Genomic DNA, 23624 nt, shown 5'->3' on the forward strand with positions numbered 1-23624 from the left:
GGTGAGGAGCTCGGTCGTTTAGGAGAGGCTCGGAGTAGAGCAGCTACTCTTCCACATGCTAATTTAGCCAACTGATGTTGTTGAGGTATCTGACTAGGATGCCACCTGGGAGCTTCATTGGTGAGGTGTTCCAGTGTTCCAGCCATGAGCAGGCCCTGGGGTAAATCCAGGACATACGGGAGAGATTACACCTCTCAGCTGATTTGGGAGCACATTGGTGTGCCACTGGAGGAGATAGAGAGAGGGAGGTCTGAGCTGCTTAGACTGTTGGCCCTCATGACCCAGACCAAGATAAGCAGCAGATGATGGATGGATGGCTTTTTTTTTTCAAACCATATGTGGTGAAAAGTCATAGACATTTAGGGATGAAATCAAAACCGCTGCAGAACTCCATGTCAAGCATTAAATAAAAATGGTTGATTACTTATTATTTTTGTTTTTATTCTGGAATGTGTTCTTCTATGAAAATAAGAACTACCAATAACATGTTAACTCTTACCCACACGTTGTGTCACTTTGCTCATCCATCAACTCTCAACTGACTTTAATCTTCACTTGTACTTTCTAACTCTCTGAAAAATAACAGAATGTGCATACTCCAACCAGGAATGTTGCTTTTGTTTGCACCAAAGTTTTAGTCTAAAGTTTGAAATCCTGCTTGGTCGTCTGAATCCTCATGCATCAACTCTACATCCCATTATCGCATGATGTCAGCAAAAGAAAACTGCCAGAGCATTTATGGGTTAAGTGTAAGTGGGGAATGAGCTTAGGAAAAACGCTGACTGCTGCTGTCAGGCCGTGGGTGGGGTTAATGTTGTGGACTGTTTGCCCTCTCAGCAACCAGCTTGGTGGTCAGCCCTGATTGCATCCGTCTGTTGAAAAACTCTCGTTCTGTCACTTCCTCTTTTGCTTTACTCACACACATACTGCCCTCACCCTGCTGACCATCTGCAAGCTCATCTCCTCATCACCCCAGCTCAAGGCGATCCTCTCTCTCTCTCTCTCTCTCTCCCTCTCTCCCTCTCTCCCTCCCTCCCCCACATACTCACTGATCACAGAGCAATGAAAACAGATTTTTTCAATTAAGAAGTGCCGCTGAAAGTGTTTGCTTCAGGCTTCTGCCCTGCTGCGGCTCTCTTTGCCCCCTCCTGAGATTGTCTGTCGGTTAGTGTGTTTCTTCCCCCCTTCCACCTCATTCCCAGCACAGCCAGGGGGGAGGGCAGGAAGCGGTGAGTAACTTTTAAACATTGTCATCCTTTTTCCTTGAGCTGATTTGCGGAGACGAGTTGTCTTTGGCATGGTGTCAAGATTTTTCCCCTGGGTGGTGTAAATTGGGCATTTTTGACACCTCCCCCTTTTTTTGATGATTGATTAGTTTTCTTAAGGCTTGTCTTAACAATATAGATTTGAAGGAATGTTTTAATTTTTAGGAGTGTGTGCGCATACCACAACTATCTGGCCAGTCTGTGATGTGCTTCTGTAGGTTTACATCTGCACATGTCTGTGCTTCCAAAAGCATGCGTAACGTTAAGTGACTCTGCCAGCAAGTTGGTGTGCATTTGCATCTCTGTGATGTACGTTCTCTTTTTCTTAGCAGTACATTATCACAGAGTAATGACGGCTGAGTTAAAAACGTCACTTCAGTCTTGTCTTTTCCGTTCCCTCGAGTGCTGCTTTGTTGGGCTGCCAGTGAAGCTGTCAGAAGTGGGTTGCTTCATCTTTAAACAAGGGGGAAAACATGTGTGTCAGGGGAGAAAGAGTAAAAATGGTTAAAGGTGGTGGGATGGATTGAATTAGAGGAATGGAGGAATCAAAAGTGAACGACAGAATGGAGAAGAAGGAAAGGCAGTTGAGAATCAGCACCTTGTCATCTCAGCTGTTGTGATTTAGATTGGCTGACAGCACACAAAGCTCCCAGCATCTCACAGCTGTGCGACATGCCTACCCTGTTTTATTTTTAACCTGGACACCTAAATTAGGCTCCTAGGTCCAAGCAGCATCCACACCATTGTCTCCAAAGCCTGTATGTATGTGTGTGTGGCTCCTTATCTTTAGATATGCATGTGCCAGTGTCTGTGTTTGACTGCGTCAGTAGATGCCTATATATGTCAGTGCTATGATATTCTACCACACAACGCTGAGCGCTCCTCTGGGCTGTGCTCTGACTCAAATCGAGTCAGATGTGACAAGTTTAAGAACAGTTTACATGTGCAAGATCCGGGGTCGGCTCACCAGCCTTTATTGACCGTGTGAGTGTGTCCGTAAATTGCCAAAGTGCATTCCACACAGACGTGCTGCCAGCTCTGTTGATGGCACCTTCGTGTGAGAGGCTGGTAAAAGACTAACATGGAGGGGGGAATAAAGGGGAAGAGAAAGAGGGGCTTGGATAAAAAGCAACTTCCTGTGCTCCAGGGAGCCGACAGTATCTTCACCTGGCCTGTGAGCAACGGTCCACAGAGACTAGACCTATTTAAAAAATATTGAGCAAAATCATATCATCAGGAGAATTAAAATGGATTTATTGACAGTTCCTCTCCTGTCATCCTATTACCACTTGTTTCCGGACCTCAAGACAAAAACATCCCTCACTACAAGGTTTCTCTGCAGTGGAAGAGTAGAATCTGCTTAACTCACTAAACTGGAAGGAAGACTAATGTAAGGGGTCAGGGATGATCGGAGGGGCATGCAAAACAGGGGGATAAATGGATTAAATTCTGAAAGCAGATCTTTAGATGCTCCTCAGGCGGTGAGTGTGGCAATTGATTTGATGAGTGAGCGGTCCCCACACCCACATCCCCCATCCTTCCTCCTGCTGCCGGTCCTGCTGCCTGCATTTGTGCACCATGAACCAATCAATATCAGGGAGTTGGCTCGCAGTGGTGTATCAACTTAGAGTTACATTGATCTTACTTGCATTGATCTAACTCCTAATTATGTTTTATAGTCTGAATACGTAAACACATCTATACACTCTAAATGTAATAGCACTAGAGAAAACATCATTTTTACTAATCACAACATCAAATTTATAAATGATGGAATTTTGGTTGCATTATTTTGAAGGCCCACCTTTTTAACACTTTGGATTTTAGCTGTGAAATTTCACCTCCCACATCATTCCTCACATGTCCGTCTTCTCCTGGCGATGTAGCACCGTCACAGCCGTGAAACGAGATGCATGTTAATAAATAAGATCAAGAATCCGCAGCCATGTTTGTGTGGTCAAAATAACAATGATACTGTGTAGCAGGTATAATTTTTGCCATGTTCAGTACATGGAAAGTGTAGCTGTCATAGTTCATCCTCCAACACATCACAAAATCCTGTAGGATTCGTCCTCTAGGCGCTGTGAATATCTGTGCTGTTCTAACTAGTAGCTGTGTGACTTTGTGGCAGGTGAAAGATCAAAATTCTGAAATGCTGATGTCAATACATGAAGAGTGAGGCTGCCAGAACTCATATTTTTCATCTTCTTCTTCTTCTCCATGACTCTTTTTGCACAAACATTCACTATAATTTGTGCAAAAATGAAATGATAAACATTCCCATCCTGCTGCCAGCGCAGCAAAAATGTGCTTGTACTTGTCAGGCTCTATGCGCCTCAAACAGCTGGACGAAGAATATAATTTAATAGCAGATGAAAAGGCACGAGATACAAGGCGACTTTGTACCTAGAAGAAACAGAGTTTCCTCATGTGCAGTACTTTATCTCCGTCCAGTACTGGACTACATCAGACACATAGGAGACATAGCCAGATGCTCGCTCTCAGTTTGGCTAAATTAGAGCCAGTATGATGGTAGTTGAATGAAACGGCAGAGAAATTGGGTAACTGGGTCATGTCACATTTACCACTCCTTGCAGGGGGATGAAGGGAAGAGAGTAAATGGGGTCATTTTAATTTAAAAATTATATCTGCAGTAGCCTAATTAAACAACTGATTGCAATTAGAATTCTCTGTGTACTTAGACTTTTTATCACACTGGCCTGGTCTTGGATGTGTTTGAATATGCACACGCATGTGTGTACACAAAGCTCTGGAGACAAAGAGTGCGTCCTGAACAGGCTTGCTGCCACTATGCTCTGCCAAGCTCAGCCACTGATAAGGTTGACCACAGGGAGATGTCTGCACTCAGGACCCGTCAATCAAAACACAAGAGTCTGCCTCCACCCCTACTTCACAAGAGTGCGATAGGAGAGATTAGGGGGAGGAGTGTTGTGAGTGAGAGAGATGGACAGGCAAGGAGACAGATATAGAGTCTCACGGGCATAAATGGATAGAGGTAGTCAACTAAGGGAGAAGGGGGAAAAACACGACACAATCCATGAAACTGTAAAAGATTAGTAAAGTGAGCAGACAGTGATAGTGTGTGTGTGCCTGTATTCTCTGTGTAGTGGATCTATACAAGGATTGTGACCCGCTTGTCATGTGGCAGCCAAACCACCTATCTTTAATAATGCTCCATACTTTCACCCACTGTTTTTTTTTTTTTGTAAAAAAAAAAATGTACGCCTAAAGCCTTGATTAGGTTACAGAGAATAAGTCAGTTACCATAAAAATCTCATGGAAATCAAGTCATTGTCATGCTGAGACCTGGATGGAACAATAGAGCTTTGTTGAAGGCTCGCGGCAGAAGACATTTTTGGTAAACACAGCCCAGACTAAAAAATGTGGTCTTATAGCAGCAGTGTTTTGCAGCATAAGAGGTTGCTGTGAGGTGCAAGATAACTTGAGTGAGGAATGGAGACACATAGCATACTCTAGTTGAACTTTATCTCTCAGAAAATTTCTGCTGACAAGGGAGGAAATTTGTTTTTGCTTATTTTTGGAGATCTTTGCGTCACACTTTATTAATTTCTGTCCTCAATAAGACACAGAAAGGGAGAAATATGTTAACACTTGACTCTCTTTATCCGTTTTTGCCTCCTTCCTTTGCTCTCCTATGTAGACTCGTCAGTGATCAAAGATGCTCCAGATGTTTGTTTTTTACACATCATCGTTCACCATCTCTTGGCATGGTTTGAAAGTGGCTGAGGACCTCTTCCAGTTCTGTTGAGTGTTCATTAAAAGAGAAGTGATGGATTAGGCTTTTGTGGGATGTGCATTAGCTTTAGATCTCCTGCAGGATTTAATAGGGGAAAGTGACACATACACAGCCCAGTTGCAGTAGTAAGGGCAAACTCGTTTGATTTTTGACTCTTGTTGACGCTCTGTATTCTTATCATATAAGGAATAAAGTGCCCTGTCACAACACAACAAACTACAACACACCACCTCTGTCTCTGGAAGTAGTTTCATGGTGGAAAATTTGGCAGTGGAAATTCTTTGTTTTTGATCCATCTGCTCCATGTGCCACACTAAACAGAGCTATTTCTGGTTTCACAGCAGGCTGAGGAAGTGCTGGCTCTCTTACAGTTCATTAAAGTTTTGATGGAGAATAATAATGAACTGAATCACAGCTCCTTATTACAGCTGTGTTCATAGCAGTTTTTCTGTTTTTCCCAGTGCATTCAGTTTCACTATTTACTGTAAGCAATTCCCACCTGGGAAGTTTGAGGACTGAAGGATATAAAAAAAACAACAGCAGCAATAGAATAATATTAAACACAAAGTGAACCCGTCTTCCTTCATTAAATAGGTTCTTTTAGATGTTAAGGAGGAATTGACTTAACCAGGCTGGCGGAGAATGAAGACAACCGGACACCTGCTGCAGATGGGGAATCAGTGAACTTTTATTGAGACAGAGACAACCTCTCAAAAACAGCTCACATCAAGAGATTCCTAATATTTGCTGTGAGGATGGGTATATATTCTCTAAAACTTACAGGAGGGGGTTGTGAGGAAAGTGCTGCATTAGCAGAAAAACAACTCCATAAAAGGAAATCGGCCTTGGGTGTTCTAGTCTCTTCGCTTGCAGATATCTTTCACCTGCAGGATGAGGCGATCGCTTCTTATCGCTCTCAAGGCCAAAGTCGTGAGCACATTTTTATTACACAGTTGCACAGTAACTTTAAAGCTGAACAATATTTAAAGCTGAATAATGTTTGATCAGATTATATTTTCTTCAAATCCCCCTTTTGACCCATCTTAAATGGGTCAACACACAAAAATAAGTAACATTCAAAGGAACACAGAGACGTGTCGAAGCCTGGCTCGAAAAACTCCTCGGGTCTTATCATTTGTCTTTATCTGTCATTGCAGATGAGGAGAAAAGAGTCCAGGCACCACCCTGCCCAGGGGTCGGCTGCAAGCAGTCTCGGTTCCCGACGAAAGCAGTAACAGCTGTCCTGCACACAAGGGTACAACGAGTTAGTGCAACCAGGGTAGTGACACAAAATTAACAGTTCCTGTAACTCAGCAACCAAAAAGCATAAGTAATGATAAAAATGTGGAGAGTACAGAGTATACTATAATAATGAGAGATATAAACGTGAAAATGTGAAAGAATAAATCAACCGTAAAATAAACTCAGAACGGTAACTGCTAAGGACATTCAAAAGTGAATATGGTAAAACTGGAGAGGAAGTGGTGGGCAAGACCCTAGGGGCTACATTTGTCAGATTGGGACTGTCAGAAGGGGGCGAAGCTTTTGAACTTGAAGGTGTCAGAAGTGTCGGGGGCCCTTCACAGATCAGGATTATGCCAATGGGAATGAGACCCAGGGCCAGGAAGCAAACAAAGACGCAACATCTTTGCCTGCCTGTCATTTCAGGGGGAAAGGGCCAAGACATGTTTACTTAGCTTGGATGTCGTCTAATAGAGGATGATGGGGCACAGAAAGGTGGTCCAGTTCCCCCCACCTCGCCAAGGGCGTGTTCTAGGAGTTAAAGAGCAACAACCTGCAATCTGTACCAAAAAATCTTCATAGTCCCACCGGAAAATCATAAGAGTAATAAACGATTCAGCTCAACAGACAAGTATCATGTTCAGGTTTCTCCAATCATTAAATCACTATTATTGCCACAATTTGCTTTATTCACCCTTTGGGCAATGTTATTCCAAGAGAGAGAGAGAGAGAGAGAGAGAGAGAGAGAGAGAGAGAGAGAGCGAGAGAGAGCCCCTAATGGCCAGTTAGTGGGCTCTAGGTCAAACTGTCCCCAAATTTGTTATTTGTTATTATTACTTGTTTTCATGTCACTTGTCTGTTTTCTACTGCACCCCTCTCACCAAAGCAAAGCAAACATTAGCAGCACATTGACCGTAGTCAGGCATCCTCATTCCATAGGTGCTATAAAACATTTCCTGTAAAAGAATCACAGTTTTCAAGACAGGGTGTGTCTCCCCCAACACTCTCACCAGAATACAGTTTAATAGCATCCCCAACTCCTAACCCATAAACACCGTTTCTTCACACATCCGCCCAGAAATCCTGTAATAGAAAAACATTAAAACTGTAACCCTGTAGGGAAGAAAATGTAAATGGTAACGCTGCGCAGTTACCTCTGTAAGCAACACAAGACACAAAAATGGCATTTACAGGTTCACTCATCCTCGAATATTTTGTCATCCTTCTACTCCTGTAAAAGAAACCCACATAAATTCATCCACCCTTTTATCCTATCTAGGTGGAGGTGGTTAACCTTGAGTCATGGTCAAGTCTTGTCATCTTTTACCAGTCAGTCCGTTTGTTTTTATTCCCAGTCTTTCATCCATTCATCCGTTCTTTGCTGATAGTGAAACCTGTCGTCGCATCTAGTTTCCACACTCAGCAAAATGACGTCATCTCAAAAAGAAACAAGAACTTGAGTTTGGATTACCTCGCTGAATCCTTTTTTAAACAGGGACTCTCGTTTCTAATTGTCCCCACAAGTGTTTCCTCCAGAACCCATTTCAATGCGGAGAAACTCACTTACAACAATTTTCTCGCCGACGTGTAATGCTTGTAATTTCCGATGTGCAGATCTGCTTAAAGAAAAGATTCACAAACAAAAATCAGTAAATATAAAACAAAATAAAATGAAAAATAACAAAAACAAAATGCAGACGCCCGGGTCTTAGGACTTGTCACTGAATATTCTTCCCATCAATAAAAAATACCAACCTAAACCTACACAGAGTCAAATCAACACCACCTCAACCTTTTCATATTCATAAACCTATATGTTTTGCGTTCGTGAAACAAAATTGAACCATTAAGTAAGTTGAGCTCTTGAAATGTTTTAATTCTCTTAATTCTGCCAGTTTATTTCAACACTTATTCAATGACTTTTATTCAACTGCTACTTGGTCACTCGACTTTTACCTGTTCAAATTGCCTAGGGTTCAACAAAGTCTAGATCCCCGTTTTCATGAAACTTGAACGGTGTACGATGATTTACTTACAGTAATTTAGAATCATCACTCAACCTAGCTCTACTACTGGCACTGCGTGACTTTTCTCACACTGGAAACCAGAATTTAGTACAGAACTTTAATGCCTCAGGCAATCGCGTTCAAGGGCTGCCCCCCCTTCTCTTCTTCTTTGTCCGTGTGTTCCTCCTTTATTAAATCTCCATCACAATGACGTGGCGCTCTGAAATAAAACTCACACTGTTAATTCCTCGTTTTCACTCTGCACCACTGCTCAGAGTGTTTTCTTTTCTTTTTAGTGTAGAGTAAACAATTAAGTCGAGGCCTTAAGCCCCAGATATCTCGCACGGGCATCATTTTCATAACCAAACCGCTCCGGACTCTGCTCCCCAGACCACACAAATGCCCTCTGGGCTTATTATTATAGCAAATTCTGTATTTGACTTTGTTGTGTGCAGCATTGAGCCTTTGTCAGTAAAGCATTCTTCATTGCAGCAGCTGGAGCATTGTGTGTCACTTCTTAGTAAATTAAATCAACATTTTGATTTTAGTGCATGGGTATGTATCAGTTTTTACTCCCTCAACAAGTGCATAAGTGTTCATGTGTGTGTTTCCCTTCATTCTAAGTAGGCGCATGCAGAAGTGTGTGTTCGTGTGTTGGTATATGTTTGTGTTCATCACCTTCCTGTTCTGTAGTTTAGGTAAACCAGCGGCCTGACGCATGGCCTAGGGTCCTCCCCTCCTCTTTGGGTCTGTTTATGTTGTCCTTACTTTGCTCCACGGCCTTCTGCAGCTCTGCTGTTCGGCTCTTCTCAGAGGTCAGCATCCTTCTGCTCACCGTCCCTTTTCCTCCGGGCTTAATGCGCGTCTCGTCACAGCTCTGTCAGCTGACGCAGCCTGGGAATTTCCCCCGTGTAGTGAAACGGGCTTTAGGTTTAGTGCTCTCCGTCTCTGCTGCATGAGATCACTCTTTTGCAGCACTGTTGACATCCTCAAGTTGTTGTTGTGAGTCCAGCTGCTGTGGCCTTCAGGGGTCAAAGGGTCAAAGATGGTCGCGGAGAGGGCAACGATGGTAGAGGGGAGGGTAGGAGTCCAGGTCAGCTTCGGCTCTCAGAAAAAACAAAAACAAAACAAAACAGGCGAACAGGAAAATGATGTTGTGTTGGCTGTGCTGTGTTGGCTGTGTTATCCCGAGAGGGGAGAAACAACGAGATCTCGTCTCCCCCCTTTTTTGTTTTTGTTTTTTTTTTTTTTTTTTTCACCATATAATCAACTCATAATCCCTCAAGTTGACAGGACAACACAGGTACGTGTTAAAATTCTTAAGATCCTGTTTAGAAACCTAAAAAGGAATTTCCTATCATTCAGTAGTCATTTGTCTTAAACAATCAACAAAAACATGTCCCAAGTCGACCCTTTTAACCACTAAATTTGTCGTGTCCTCACTTAATCCTCAGACCAGTGTCTTTGTCTTTTGACGTTACGTTGTTGTCCTGCAACCCAAAGCGTTTAATTGTCAGTAATGTATAAACTATATCATTTAAAAACAGGTGTATGTTAAGTGTCGCTACTTTAACCTTGCATGTACGTGCACATGTATGTAAGCTGTTTCTTCATTGCATGTATGGGTGCGTCTGTATATGGGTTACTTTAACTTTTTCTCAAACGAGGCATGTCTCTAACACGCACATGTGTCTGTTCCTCACCCTTCTCATATCTTTCTCTGGTTGTGTGTGGTTTTATTTGTTTCAGTGATTTACCAGGAACATCTTTTCCTTTTCTCCATGTCTTCCGCCAGAGGTTAACACTGGTGAGATTCAGGGACACAGCACCCAGAGCAGTTCAGCGAGAAAAACCCGCCTCAAACTACATTCTCTCTTTTTTGTTTTACCGGGAGGGGTGAGGACAACTCTGGTGTCCAGCCGTGAATTTTAGCCAAAGCTTGGCCTGTCTTCTGCTGCCGTACTCAGGCTTCCAGGTTAAGAAAAAACACCTGTATGAAGACACTAAACATACATTTAGTATTTGTATAAACATAACTGCCTAAATCATTGAACTCTTGAGGAGGGTGTATTTCAGAATCAGAATCAAAATCAAAAACTTTATTGTCATTGTCATGAGACCGACGACATTAAGAATGGTCCCCGATCATTGCATCATCCCTAGTAATATCAAATATAAAAAAACAATAAAATTCAATCAATAAAATAGATAGAATACTTAAAATACTAAGTATTCCCACCGTCATGCTTCAGACCGTGCATAGATTAACACAAGAGTGGCATGGTGGACATTTTTGTAGTATTCAGATGTGTTATTTGCAGTTGGATAACAGCTGTGTTTGAGTCTATTAGTCCTTGCTCTGATTGCCCTGTACCGTCTGCCTTAGGGCAACAGTTCGAACAGGGAGTGGCCAGGATGTGAGGTGTCTTTTATGATGTTTTGGGCCTTTTTAAAACAGCGGGCGTTGTTTGACTCTTTACTAACTTTAAAACCCCACCATAACAATTTCTCACTGACAAACTTCTATGCATCCATTTAAACATGCGAAGCCAGCACAAAATCACACACATACCCCTACAGCAAAGCTTTAACATAACCACAATGCAACTCCTCCCTTAAACGGGAGAAATCACCCTGAATCAACCAACTCTATATAAAACGTCAAACAAAGATAAACCACAAACATTTCTACACTTCTGTGTCTTCCACGCAGCACAATAGGCAGAAAAACACCGATTACTCACAGTCTACAACAAAAGAAAAACCTGCTCTTTTCACAACTCTCACAGCTAAAGTCAAAACTCTTACCCAGTGCCTCTGAAATAATAAAAAAATCACCAAATACTCGATTACTCTTTTCACTCGCTCCCTCTCACTCCCTTCTTCCTCATACAGCATACACGCTCGCTCCCGCGGACCCGCTCGGCCCCGCGGGCTCACTCGGCCCCCACCTTTTTTCTCTCACAGAGACAGAGAGAGACCCTTTTCCTTTTTTTTTTTTTTTTTTTTACCTCGGTCTATCTGCACAGAGTTTACCTCATCTCTTTCCTTCTATGGGCATGCACACTTCCTGTCTCACACACACAGCCCCTCTCTCAGAGAGAGCAGAAAAGAGTTTTTCCTTTTTTCAACACTCAGGAGAAATTCAACAGACAGTTTATACCACTATTTTACACTTTATTTACACACACCGGTAATTTATGTTCTATTTACACACGGGCCCGCATAGACATATGCCAGAAGAGGTTACCCCTAACTTTTTGACTAATTTAAAAGCACCTATAGCCCAGGCCTAGCCTTGCTGATCAATTACCGTTTCAAGTACGCCGCCTTGAAAACGGCCTCATTACTAAGTTCTAGTACTTTAAAACTGCTTCCTTTCTGTGTCTCACCCCGCTCATCACACCTGCACCTGCTGCTGCTGAGTTGGCTTCTTCCTCTTTCTCTTTTGCCTGCATAGCCTTATTCTGCCAAATTATTCCCCAGTTACCACTACTCCCCTCGTCCTTTCCCTTTTCTTTCATTAACCTTTCAGCTGTTTTCCTCAATGACTCTTTCTGCTTTTTTGCTTCTTTAGGCTGGTGTGTGGAGTTGATGACTGTCTCAACACATGTTAATTGTTCTCCCAATGTGCTAAGAATAACACCGGGACCCCAACCATCATCATTAGTTTCTCGATCTAATTCTCCATCCATTTTACTGTCAATGGAGGAGTATTCTTTTATTGATTTTAAAGGAGAATTTGGGCCAGCTGGGTTTCTGCCTCTGTTAGGCACTAATCAGCTGGGGCGCTGCTTTAAAGGTGAGTCAGCACTGAAATATCCCTTCAGGTGTTACCAAGCTTCTACCAAACCGGAGTCTGGCGGGTAACCTTGCCTAGAGCTTCCTGATAGGGGTGCTAGTTGGTTGTCACCTTGTTCACACGTCTCATTCACACTTCATACATTACCTGCAGTCACTCATTACCCTCCTTATGTATGTAATAAATGTGTAAAAAAAATTCTATGTGTGGTGTATTATTTTAACCAAAAGAGGAACCTAGTTCCTTTAATTGTGTAATCTGTGAACAACGGAGAACCAAACTGTCCTGCCCAGTGTTCCACAGCAAGCATTCAGCGTGTATTTATGTGTGTCCAATATCAAACAGAACATCAAAACATTTAAAACACTAAAATCATCGGGGTTTTAAGAAGAGATCCGTTTTCTCCTATTGATCAAAGGGACCCGTCCTTTGGACTCCAACCAGTACTTCTCTTTTTTAAGTTTTAGAGGATCTTTTCTAATAAAGTCCTCTGGGCCTTCCTAACCCTTCTGTAGTTTAGAGAATATTACTAAAAAATATTCTCAAGGCCTTTAACCTTTTAATTTGTTTAGAAAGGCGTTACTAATAAACCCTTTCAAGGTCCCAGACCTGCACTGAGGTATTTATCCGACACCGGAGAGCAACCCGTCGGCTGCAACCGTGGTCAGACCTCAGTTCACTCTTATCTTTATTCACTTATTCACTTATTTCTTATTCACTTATCTCTTATTCACTTGTCTGATTCTCAACAAGCCTTAAGTAAGCCAGACAATTTTGGTTATGAATTACTAGGAGTTTGGACACTAAGTATTTTTATAATGTTCAATATAGCAGAAATAAAAGGTCTGCTTACCTTGTTTTTGTGTGCACACAGCTTTTGTCCAAACTCCGTTCACTCAGACCACGGCCGATGTCCTCCCATCCGTCCAGTTGACCTGGAGCGGATCCTGTTCCGTGACGCCAATTGAAGGATATAAAAAAAACAACAGCAGCAATAGAATAATATTAAACACAAAGTGAACCCGTCTTCCTTCATTAAATAGGTTCTTTTAGATGTTAAGGAGGAATTGACTTAACCAGGCTGGCGGAGAATGAAGACAACCGGACACCTGCTGCAGATGGGGAATCAGTGAACTTTTATTGAGACAGAGACAACCTCTCAAAAACAGCTCACATCAAGAGATTCCTAATATTTGCTGTGAGGATGGGTATATATTCTCTAAAACTTACAGGAGGGGGTTGTGAGGAAAGTGCTGCATTAGCAGAAAAACAACTCCATAAAAGGAAATCGGCCTTGGGTGTTCTAGTCTCTTCGCTTGCAGATATCTTTCACCTGCAGGATGAGGCGATCGCTTCTTATCGCTCTCAAGGCCAAAGTCGTGAGCACATTTTTATTACACAGTTGCACAGTAACTTTAAAGCTGAACAATATTTAAAGCTGAATAATGTTTGATCAGATTATATTTTCTTCAGGACGGCTTCTCCATATTGACCTCAACCAGCAGGCTCATGATGATGTATTACGTTTCTACTGTCATATGTCTTCTGTTTGGGTCACCCTTACCTAGTCCCAAACATGGGGTGTACTCTGAAACTCATGGCCACTGGTAGGCAAAAACAAATATGCCTATATGAAATTGAGAGTTGAATAAAAAGCATTTCTGCCCAATTCCAAATATAATGAAGGCACTGGGTTGGCTAAAGACCTTAGATTTTTGTCATGTCAAAGATTTTTCTTTTTACACCATATGTCTAAGTTGTTAGAAAATCATTAGCTATGTTAGCAAGCTAACAAATAGGCCTATGTGTTAGCAAGCTAACAAAGCTACACTAGCTTGCTTACTTTAGTTAGTTCATCAGCTCATTAGCTGTAGAAAAGCTTTAGCTTAACATATATGTTAGGGGTATAACAATTCACCAGTACCACATTTCATTTCACATGTGATATTGTAAATGTTTCTACTGGGTTCGGTCCTAATTTCAGAATGAAAATGTAATTTAATCTTATACAGCAGCAACTTGTCAATCACAAGTTAGCCCCATGCTAAAGCATACCCTGTTTTGTCCTTATCTTTGATGCTAAAGCTGGACTACAATTAAAAAAATGAACATCATGGTGTATTCAGAGACTTCAAACCAATGACTGAGACCATAAACTCCTCAGGAAAATGTTTATTGAAGTCACCGATCGAGAGAGCCAAGAGTCTTGTCATAGATTTTTGTCCAACCAGACTTCTCTTTTGCATTGTTTGGAGTTGCTCCATTTGAGCGAATGCAGGTTTAAGCCATTTACACACTGCGTTTACTTTTCAGACCCAGAAGCTATGTACATCTTTTTATAGACAGGATGTTATATGGTCAGGATCCCACAGTTTTTCCATTCCTCCTGCTGATACCTCATGTCTTATTGCACTGTTATCCACTTGGCCTATAAAAGGCTCAGTTTTACACTTTATAAAATCTTACTCCTGGATTCTTTACCCTGTTGGTAATCCATCTTACTGAACTGCAGCTTTTGGACCGTTATCAGGGTTTTTTATGTTTTCTATTTATTTTATTTTTTTGTTGGCAGACAGAACTGACAAGGAAGCACTTTCACGCTATGCAAAGTCAATGGAGAGTCATGAATTGTTTTCCCCTCTGGTGTGGGCAGCACTTATATGTGCTCTGTCTCTTTAGAGAGTGGAAAACACTGTTGAGGAGTCTACTGTAGGCTATATAAGTGTCAGTATGATCAGTGTCATAGGTGGCAAAAGTGAGTTGGGTAAGGGTACATCTGTTAATCTTTCAACAAAGCGTCATTATTTTGGCTATTTGGTTCAAAATGATTTTTTGGTGTGATATGCCTCATTAAAATACATCTTCATGACTCAAAGTCAACTAAAAGATGATTAACAGTGAAATCACATGTTAAAACGCAGTGGAACGATTTACAGTCATAATGTGAGCATGTAAGTTGGCATTGCTGGTTAGCTGCTGTGTTGCCTGGGAACTTTTCTCCCGTCTCTATGGCAACATGCACAGAAATCAGAGTTTTCTCCAGTCTCCTTTTATCCTTGTCTATTTTAATGCCAAGTTGCCATAAATACAGGACTTAGAGGAGCACTTCTGGTAATACACCCAGTTTGTGGGCCAACAAATGCTTTAATTAGGCTGAATGCCAACCATATGGGATAGCAGGTAGGCGCCCCACTCTTATAGTCTAAACACACCCACACACAAAAAATGCAATGTATACTCACATTATTGGGGTTAGGAAAAGTTGTGTGGGAGCCAATCAGTAGATTCTGGTAGATTCTGTGCTGTATGTGTATTTTTATCTTTTTTTTTGGGGGGGGGGGGTTGAAAAAACTTTAAAGCCTAACTGCTGCCTACACTGACCAGTAGCTTAACTCTTTGGATACTATAGCTGTTTGCTTCGTTTCTACAACCCGAATAGGGAGATTGATACCTGAATAGGGAGATTGATACCTATGGCATTCTTGTTTCACTGAGCTCCATAGTCTATTGGCCCTCAGCACTCGCTAGAGAGAATGGAACCTCTCTCTCTCTTTTCCAAATTTAATAATATAAAATAAAATTTGCCGACAACCACGTCTGAGCCTTCCTAGTTTGTGCATACCTTGTTTATTAAATCAGTGTATAAAGGTAAATGTATGAATACTAGTGCAGGGCAGAAAAATATCTAGTAGCTGGATGACAAATTGTAGCTAATCAATCTGTTCAGCAGTTCTGTGCAGAATCACTGTGACTGTAATGACATGATTGGGAGGTTTCTTTACTCAATTATTTGTCCCCAGTTCAATTTTAAAGCACTTAAATTTAGCGTTAGCCAAAAAGGGTAGGAACCTAAGGTTGAATAGTTAGCAAAATGATAGACTTGCTGTCGTGCATGTGTTTTGCATGCATAAAATGGACTGGCCTATAATCAGACACGTGTGAGGCTAACCAGCCAGTCGCTGGTCTTGGCCAAAAATGCTGGAAATCGGCTGATTCCAGTCCCTGGCTGATTGATCGGTGCATCTCTAGTTTTAGGGCTGCTCATTAATCATAATTTTGCCAGTTGTCAGAACTAGATTCAGATGTTATCTACAACAATTAATATACTCGCGAACTTTGTAAACTTTTTCACATGTAGATAACTGAAGCACATCTAAATACTTTATTTGTGATTGTAGTAACTTACTGTATTGTAACCCTGTTGGCTTTCATTACACAGTGGCTGTCAGTATAAGAGTCCGTCAATTCCCACAACACTGGATCTACGTCACATACAGGTTACTTACAAGTCCACATTCTTTAGCAGGAAAGGCTCGACCGGTAACACTCACTCAACCTCAGATTTGAGCTTCTCTCATCAGTTAACCACAAGCAGAGCACATGTTGCTCCATGGATAAGTGAAGGCTTGATTTGAAGAGTCACAGCCAAATTAAAAATCTGACTGTTGCTTCAGAGTGCTGACTTTTAGAGTCTTATTGTGTTTGTTTGCGTAGGTTTCCTAACAATTGATTGATGGGTTTGATCAGTATTGGTGAAAAAAAAAAGTGTAAATGATGGAGCTTAAGTATAATGACCACGTCATTTTCATCGTTTTGCATTTCCGTGGTAACATAACAACAACCTTTCAACCTTATACCTTATATAGCAGTGGCACAGAAACGTCCTGCTGTCTGGATTGTAGACCACATTCATATGTGCTGCTAGGAGTCTTTTTGTTTATTTCTTATTTAATTTATTTTTGAGAGCCACAGTTGTTTGATTCCCTGTGCTTTCAGTCCATATGGTAAGCAAGGCTAATAGGCTCCCAATGCTCTGTGCTTGAGGCACATATCATTGCATCAATCTTCTTCCTTCTTCTCTTGGAAAAAAAGAAGCAAATTGTGTTTTTTTTGCAAAGCGCCAGACTGTTTACTTATACACACAGCATTATACATCAGTGGTTCTCCAGATATTTCTACTGTCAAACTGTGATCACTGAGAGAAGGTGAAAATGTAGTAGCTTCTACACTTGGCTAATTCAGCAAACAACAACGCAGAGTCGTTATAGGAGGAGGAGTAAGAAGAATGAAAAATGACCTGAGTTGAGGGGGAAAAGGAGACAAATCCAGAAAGGCAGTTAATGAATGCATGGGAGGAAGGTTTAAGACAGAGGGACACAGAGGATTAGAGAGAGTTAATTAAAAACTTGTAAGAGGGTATTGAGTGAAGGTTAAACAAAGGTAAGTAAAGCGAGAGAGGGGAAACACTGGAGCGAAGCAACAATAAGAGAAAGTAGTGCCAGGCCAGGGGAAAGAAGGAGGAGAAGCACAGAGGGAGTGTGTGCTAAGAGAGGGAGGTGAGGTGAAAGATGTATAGGAGATGCTGAGCGAGGGACCTGTACAGCTGCAAGTAGAGAGGTGAGGTTAGAGGGAGGCAGGAGGAGAAGGAGGAGGAGAAGGAGGGGAACTGAGAGCATTGCCAAGCTGTCCCAGGGGTGATGAATGAGGCCATAATGAAGTATCTGTGCTCCTCTGCCTCTGCTGCTGGCTGGAGAATACCGCAGCCTTGGCACGGCCAAGGGGCCCGCTCAATCATGCCAGGAGAACGAACACACACACACACACACACACACACACACACACACACACACACACACACACACACACACACACACACACACACACACACACACACAGAGCTAAGTGCAAAGTACATGCACATATGCACACTGAAATGTATGACAGATGATCTCTCCACCCGTAATGTCTCCATCACAGACATTTTTACCTCCGCTCCGTTTCTGTCTCTCCACCCAGATCCAAGGAGGCAGGAGTGTGGTTTTTGTAAAACAACCCATTGTTCGGTATGACAGGAAGGTAATGCACAAGGCACTGCGGTTCTCCACAGAAACACATGCACACAGTGAGCAATTGAAGTCAAGAAGATTGGTAAATTCCTCCTCTGCAGTAAACAAGTCCTGCTGTCCTGTGGTTACCAGTGCTGTCACCAGTACACAATGATATGTCAGTCTGCTATTTAGTCATTGTCTTCTCTGCATACTGAAGATGCATTGTTTGTGCAGCATTGACAAACGGTCTGTGCCACTTGTACACGTGTCTACACGCAAAAGGTTGAGCAGACTTCTACAATGGGCATCAGTGGGGGGAAGCTGCCTCGTGACAAAGAGTGATTGAAACCACTGCACAGTTTTATTGTTTGTGTGTTAAAACTGACCAGAACAGTCAAGGCAGCACAATCCAAAAAACAGCAGAGCTTGACTTATTCTCTGAAGTGCAGGCATCACCTCATGTCCCTTTCTATTTATTGTTGTGTTGCCTGGCAGTGATGTAACAAATGAAAGCATGACCAGAAATAAAACAGATTGTTGATTTTTTTTTTTAATGATATTCAGGGTGCTTTGACTTGCAGTGTGTTTCACCTGCAAAGATCGAGATGTAGGCTAATATCAACAAAGCTCTGGTGACCTTTTCTACCAGCATCTGCATGTGGTTACCTGTCTTCTTGATTGTGCAACGCCCCTATTTAGAGGTAGGCAGTTGAAACCACTCATTCACCCGTCAAATGGCAGAAGTCATCTGGCATTCTTTGTCATGTAAAGGAATTTTTCCCTCCCAAAAATAAAATTTTTATAGTGGATGTGTGCACTATTTGCATTCTTACTTGTTTATGGATCCAAGCACTATGAATTTTTCCCTGCAGTGTAAAATGGATTTCTGCTGCTCCTCTACTGTCAGCGTTCCAGAGGGGAAGCTTTGAATTAGGAGGAAACAGCACTGGATGTACAGTATAGCCTGAACTTTGCTGACAAACTATTTTTTTTCTTTTTTCTTTTTTTCACTGATCTTTCCCAGAAGACCAGAAATGGGAGAGAGAGAGAGAAGGAGAGCTGTAAGGGAAAGTAGGACAGGGACGATGGGATGGATCTCTCATACTCTCTCTTTCCTTTGTCCGTGGCTGTCCACAGCATCTCTTCTCTGTGCCCATGCTCACATTTTAAAATAAACTTTCCAGTGCAAATGAGAATCCCGCCCCACAGTCTTGATGTTGCACATGTATAGTTATAGTCTTCTATCTGGTGCTGTGCAGGTAGGATAGACTTTTTTTCTGCCAAGCTGCTTTTGGCTATTGCCTTATTCACAAGGGGTCACCACAGTGGGTAGTTTTGCATGCCTTCCTGATGCAGGCTCCCAAAGTGATTTGTGTCTCCTCCTGAGGTTGAACCGGAGATATTTCTTTTTCTTGTTATGCAAATGTGTAAATCGCTATACTTTGGCATGCTAGCTCTAGCTAAAAACAATTTACAGTACCAGGGACATCGGGGTGAACCAAAAGAGGAAAGTTGTGGTTTGTAAAACGTTGAGGGGATTTAAGATTTAAGAATTCTAGATGCATCATTGTAAGTGACTGCATTCAGATTGCACATAGGTCTGGTATCACACTGGTATTGCAGTTAACAAAAAAACATATTTGTTATAATTTCTTTAGGGCGAGCCCCTTGGTTGTGACTTTAAGTAAGGCAGTAGAGTTTACAGTAGCTCTGTTTGTCCACACACTGCAGCTCAGCTGGTTTGTACTCCACTGTGGCCAGTTTATCTACAGGGGCTTTCCTCCTGCTTATTATAACAAAAACTGTAAGTTAACCATGTGCTCTCACACACACACACACACACACACACACACACACACACACACGGATCCTAAAACTCAATGGCTCGTGTGTGTGTGTGTTCCCTCACGCTTTCATTCTTTCAGTTATATAGATAAACACACACAGTTAGAACTGGAGCGTGTCCTGGCTTATCATGTTCAGGGTGGTGGAGGTCACTGGAGTGCTGTGTGTGTGTGTATTTTGGCTCAGTTTCATACAGACATGTAGCCTGTAGATTGGTCTTGTTCCAAACAAGTCATCCTTCCAGTGAACCAGCCCACATACAGTACTCCGTAACATGTTTCTCAGTCACTGAGTTGCTCTTTTCTCTGCTTCATATCTTATCTTTGGGGCATTGTGCTTTACTTCTGTTAGCCTTGCCTTCTTTCTTAATATCTTTTATGAAATTTAGCCACTAATGGTTTAGACATGAATTCCTAACAATCTGTGATCCATGTCTCCACTGCTGTGTTTTGCCTAATCTTTACAGAGAGGAATGCCGCATTGAAAACAGACATTCACCCAGGCATAGCGTGGATTGCTGAGTTGTCACAATGAACTGCTAAGGTTTTTGCCACGTCTCTTATTCAGTAAGAGTTTGTATGTAGACTTGTGTTTGATTTGTGAAGGAGAAGAATGGAGTGAGAGATAAACATCAGCTGTGATCAAATACAAAGGAATGCGGAGCGGAGGAATGGGCCGAAAAGCAGGGAATGATCTAGTTTAGCTCATGGAAGATGAGGAAACCAAAAGATGCATGCGTGGGTGCAACTATTGAAAGATGTGCATTTTTTTTTTTTTGTGAAAAAACTTTTTAATTGATTTACTGCCTCTGCAACAGCATGTGTGACTCGAAATTGTTTTAACGCCATTGTAGCCCAACCCTTACTTATCGAATGCTCCATTTATGGTTATGGAGAGACACGGGAAGAACAGCTGTGTGTTTTGGCCTGCTATAGGATTTAGGCAGCAGGTCAGTGTTGTTTAACAGTTTAGCCTAACAGGTTAATGCAACATTATCATAGACTTTCTTTCCTTTTTGGTTTCTATAACCTGACAGGAATTCCCCGTCTGGCTCCCATATGGCAAATTCTCAGTAATCAGTTGAAACCTGCTTGATAATCAGTGAATGCTACTGAAACGGTGGTTCTAGAGGAAAGACTGTTCCCAAAAGTGTGTGGGTGTATGTAACCAGGCCAGAGACGGGCCTTATCACCAGCCCTCCACTCCTGGCCAGACCTTAATTAGCACATAACTGCTTAGCGCAGATCTGGCTGAGCCCAGGGAAGTTACACGCACCCCCAATCACAATCAAGCAATAAACATGTGAATGCATATTCTGTACGAAAACCCAATGAGTGTGTGTGTGTGTGTCGGTTGTGGTTTATAGATTGTGTAAATGAATCTGTGTGTGAAATCTTTATGTTAGTTTTGCAAAAACTGTCTCAGTGTTTAAACTGAACTAGCTCACACTCACATTTCCAAACCCAACATTCTGAAGTTCATAGTCCCAAAAGTGAATTCATTTCAGGGTTTTCTAAAGGTTTCTTTGTTGGTTTAACAGTGTTTTCTTTTTTTTTAAGCTATTCTTTCCCAGTAGAATCTCCTCCCACTCTCCCTTGCAGACTATTGATGCAATCAAAAAGGGATTACTTTTAAAAGAAAATAAGGAGTATTAAGTGTTTTTAACTGCCCCATAAAACCGAACAGTAAAATTCAGTTCTCTAGGAATTTTTCACTCAATAGATTGACCAAAAGCTTCAGCTCAATATGACACCTCAGATTCTCGTAATGTGTGTGTGTTGTTGTTGTTTTTTTCAGATCCAACAGGTACAATTTGCACTAAAAATGTTCCTGAATTAATCTGAATTAGCTCTCTATTAGAGCAGGGTGATATGACCAAAAATATTTATCACGATATACATTTGAAAATTTGCGATAACGATATAACTGACGATATAATTAACACTAGACAAAATACTTTACAACTCCACAACTTTATTAGTGCAAAAAAACAAACATCAATGTATTTTCACGTAAACAAGCAGCTTTTTTAAATGCATTAAAGTTATATAAAAAATTAACAGTGCAAATGCAAATTCCTTGCTGACAGTTTAACCAAAAGGCATTTCCAGTGGAAATTGGCCGACATATCCTCAGCATAACCATGTATAATATCCACAAAACTTAAAAAGAGGTTATACACACACAATACGGTAATATTGTGTTGAAGCATAGTACGTATCACTCTGCGAGGCTCCTGCCTACGATAGCCGTAATGCTCCAACAATCCATCAAGCGGTGCGGCTTCGTAGCTTAGCAAAGTCGTACTAAAACATTTGACAGATTTTCGAGCGCCGTGTACATAAAATCGTTTCGAGGTCAGTAAACACAACCAGAATTCACACATAAGGCACACGGGATTATAAGGGGCACTGTCGATTTTCAGAAAAATCAAAGGATTGATTTTAAGTGTGCCGTATTTTCCAAACAACGCGGTAATAACGACGGCCCGCCAGCATTCGCTACCAAAACTAGTGCTTTGTTGTGTATCTGACGGATGAAAGCCAAACCAGTTCCACACCACTGAAGTTGCAGCATTTTTACAAACCAGTTCTGGTTCATCCGTTTCCTTCGACGATCCACTTTCGCTCTTCTCATTCTGCATCGCCGTCATGTGCTTATGTAAACAAAGGCACTGCGCATGCGCGTTTTACCCATATTCTATCGTGATATTTCATTTTCTTATCGTTGCCCATCATTACACCGGTATTGCCGTGAACGGTATGATATAGCCCAGCCCTACTCTCTATTCATTCATAAAAATCCCGCTAATGGTCACGTAGGCTGGCTTCAGCAGTATCACTTGTCTAAACCGCTCCTAGCACCAACCATGCCAACAAAGCATGCCATGACATCAGTCGACTCTCGTGAGAGCAAAGTCGGCTCACGTTACATTCTTTAGTTGCGTACACCATTCATCCATTTCACCGTTCATTGAAAACATGGTTAAGCTAAATGAACGCTCTCTTTTCAGCAAGTTCATGCACAGCACTGTTTATAATGGCACTTCCACAGTATACGTGAATCACCTCCCTCTGGACTGGCAGCCTGGTCTATCACTAACCTATAACTCACACAGTTAGGTTGTGAGACAATTATTACGTCTCGGATGGCAGATTTCACTCTCTGGAAAACCCAGACCACCCCTGAATGTTCCCACAGTCTCCTGCAAGTCCCTGACCGCAGATAAGACACCCCCAGCCCCCCCAGTACTTTGAAAGACTGTTATCTTAATGCACCCACTACTGTGTAATGAAAGCAGCTGATTTTTAAAATAAAGTTCAAAGTGTTACTTCTCTTTCTGTTTCCTCTTCCTGTTTCTGTATGCAGTTTCACACACTGGCAAAGTTTTATAGCTGTTCCTCTATTACTTACACACAAACACCCTCACGTGCAGGCGACAGTCATGGTCTTTAACCCCCATCCTCCTGCCAGAAGTCAAAAATGGCCCCCCCTTTGCTTCGAATCTGTGCTAGTCGCTGGAAAGCTTTTAGTTTCGTCTCCTCTAGTGACCAGCCCTCTGCCCATCTATCCAGCCAACCAGGAGTTGCTGCTGGAAGTTTTAATGGTCTTTCTGCCTCTCGTAAATCGGCACATGAAGTCAGGAGATTTGGGGGCTGGGTGGGTCCTTTTGATCTTGGACAATGACCTCTAACTTGGTGGTTTCTGACATCCCCCTTCCTCTATATGTCTACACACCAGACTTCAACAACATCATACTACAGCAGAAAGAGACATTTCCTGGATGATGCGCTTTGAGCTGGCCTTTTTTCCTTTTCGTTTTTTTTAAAGACTGTTGATTTGTTGGGGGATGCGAAC

The 23624-nt window shown here is 41.9% G+C and overlaps 1 protein-coding gene and 2 long non-coding RNA genes across 4 annotated transcripts in view; 2 read left to right on the forward strand and 1 right to left on the reverse strand.

The window, feature by feature from the left end:
* The window catches only part of prickle2b (prickle homolog 2b), a 94300-nt gene that overhangs the window by 37399 nt on the left and 33277 nt on the right, over window positions 1–23624 (forward strand). The window contains exon 1 of one of the 2 annotated variants that reach the window (XM_086291688.1): window positions 1158–1229. The exons of the other annotated variant lie outside the window; for it this stretch is intronic. The gene's annotated coding sequence lies outside the window, so the exon portion shown is untranslated. Of the gene's footprint in view, window positions 1–1157; window positions 1230–23624 lie in introns of those variants that run through there. 2 annotated transcript variants of the gene reach the window in all.
* On the reverse strand, window positions 8571–13562 carry LOC147330125 (uncharacterized). The gene is made up of 2 exons (XR_015129069.1): window positions 13171–13562; window positions 8571–13040 (listed from the first exon to the last, which is right to left on the reverse strand). It is a non-coding gene; the product is annotated as an uncharacterized LOC147330125 (long non-coding RNA).
* LOC147330126 (uncharacterized) lies at window positions 15140–18616 on the forward strand. Its single transcript, XR_015129229.1, has 3 exons — window positions 15140–15273; window positions 17890–17949; window positions 18486–18616. It is a non-coding gene; the product is annotated as an uncharacterized LOC147330126 (long non-coding RNA).

Source organism: Aulonocara sp. 'chitande type north' Nkhata Bay, linkage group LG5, assembly GCF_057382095.1.
Source record: "Aulonocara sp. 'chitande type north' Nkhata Bay isolate Kocher_YH1m ecotype deep benthic linkage group LG5, A_spYH_male_GT1.1, whole genome shotgun sequence".
NCBI lineage: Eukaryota > Metazoa > Chordata > Actinopteri > Cichliformes > Cichlidae > Aulonocara > Aulonocara sp. 'chitande type north' Nkhata Bay.